The sequence below is a fragment of the Gossypium raimondii genome, chromosome 1 (assembly GCF_025698545.1).
Source record: "Gossypium raimondii isolate GPD5lz chromosome 1, ASM2569854v1, whole genome shotgun sequence".
Classification (NCBI taxonomy): domain Eukaryota; kingdom Viridiplantae; phylum Streptophyta; class Magnoliopsida; order Malvales; family Malvaceae; genus Gossypium; species Gossypium raimondii.
Genome location: NC_068565.1, coordinates 31920135 through 31922256, shown reverse-complemented (window position 1 = coordinate 31922256; position 2122 = coordinate 31920135). Strand labels below are relative to the sequence as shown.

The 2122-nt window shown below is 35.8% G+C and overlaps 1 non-coding gene across 1 annotated transcript; it reads right to left on the bottom strand.

The window, feature by feature from the left end:
* Positions 1 to 1455: 1455 nt before the first annotated feature.
* On the bottom strand, positions 1456 to 1562 carry LOC128032754 (small nucleolar RNA R71). Its single transcript, XR_008189060.1, has one exon. It is a non-coding gene; the product is annotated as a small nucleolar RNA R71 (small nucleolar RNA).
* Between the last annotated feature and the right edge of the window lie 560 nt (positions 1563 to 2122).

Below are 2122 nucleotides of genomic sequence, written 5' to 3'. Positions count from 1 at the left end.
CATTTCTATAGCTTTTTAGCCCTTTTTAACTAATAGAACTCCACTTTTACACTTTTTACGATTTATTCCTTTTCACTTAATTAATCACGCAAACATCAAAATTTCTTAACGATAATTTAATACGACCTTACTAACATCCCATAAATATTAAAATAATAAAAAAATAATAATATACTCGTCAGATTTTTATCCCAAAGCCACTGTTCCAATTTCACTAAAAACGGGCTATTACAGGATATTTGTTCTTTATTGTTACCTTCTTCAGCTGTTTGTGGTATATACACAGTCTCAATGAACCATCTTTCTTGTTCACAAACAGCACTGGTGACACCCAAGGATATACACTCAGTCGAATGAAACCTCTGTCTAGCAATTCTTGTAGCTGTACTTTAAGTTCTTTCAACTCAGTCGGTACCATTCTATATGGTGGATTTGATATCGGTATAGTCTCAGGTATCAAATCAATAATTCAACTTCATGCTTTGGTGCTAATCCTAGTAAATCTTCAGGAAATACATCTGTAATTTCATTAACAAGTGACACATGATCCAACTTTGATCTAGAATTTCGAGTACCCAATATGTAAGCTAGAAATGCCTCAGAGCCTTTACAAATCATTTTCTGTCTGGAGATAGCTGATACAATTCTTGTAGCACTATTAAACCTGCTAGACTCAATTGTAATCAACTCACCTGTCAGGCATCTCAAATCATTGTTTCTGTCTACAGTTAACCACCGCATCATGTAATGATAACCAGTCCATACCCAGTATTACATCAAATTTGTAAAATGGCAGTAACATCAGATTGACAGAAAGTCACAACCTTAGACTTTTAGTGGACATTTACAACATACTAGATTAACTTTCACATTGTGACCCAGTATATTTGTAACTTGAACATTGGAAACACAAAAATTTACACATTTTTACATACCATTTTTAACTTAAAATCATATAGTTTTAGTAAAATTCTTGTCGAAAAAATAATTAAGTTTTGCGAAATAAGTATGTATGTGCAATAACATATTTGCCTATTAAGATTTGTTTAATCTGTTGAATTGACATAGGGATATATAGTCAAACGATAAATGGATTTTGGAAAGTGAGTATGTTCATAAGTTAGCAAATTACCGAGTTGCCGTGAAATTACCGAAATTGAGGCATAACAATTAGAGTTAAAGCCAGTCATGTTCCAGATGCTTCAGACAGTGGGACAATTCAGTGGAATGCCTACTGAAGATCCTCACCTACATTTAAGACTATTTATGGAGGTGAACGATTCTTTCAAGTTAGCCGAAGTACCCGAAGATGCATTACGATTGAAGCTATTCCCATTTTCACTAAGGGACAGAGCTCGAGCTTGGTTGAACTCATTACCACCAAACTTAATTTCAACATGGCAAGAGTTAGCAGAAAAATTCCTTATGAAGTATTTCTTACCTAGCAAGAATGCTAAGTTGAGGAACGAGGTCACTGCTTTCCAACAAACGGATGATGAGTCATTGTATGAGGCATGGGTAAGGTACAAAGAATTATTACGGAAGTGCCCTCATCATGGAATTCCACATTGTATACAACTTGAGACATTTTATAATGGTCTCAATGCTCACACGAGGATGGTAGTGGACGCTTCTGCTAATGGTGCTCTCCTTTCTAAGTCTTATAATGGGGCTTATGAAATCATTGAGAGGATTGCTAGCAACAATTATCAATGGCCAACCAATTGAGCAGCGTCAGGAAGACTAGTCGCTGTAATACATGAAGTAGACACTCTTACTTCACTCGCATCTCAAGTATCATGAATATCCTCAATGTTACAAAATCTTACTACTAATGGGTGTAATAGTATCAATTTGAAAATGTAGCCTGTGTTTATTGTGGGGAAGGACGGTTGTTCAAAGAATGTCCATCAAACCCAGAATCTGTGTATTACATGGGTAACTAGAACCAAAATCTAGGAAGGCAAGGGCTGCAACCTAATTTCTATAACCCATTATGGCGAAACCACCTGAATTTTTCCTAGAGTAACTAAGGGGCAGGAACCAATAACAATTATGTCTAACCTAAAATGACCCAGCCACCTAGTTTTTCCCAACAAGCTCAGAAACCAACCCAAGTTGA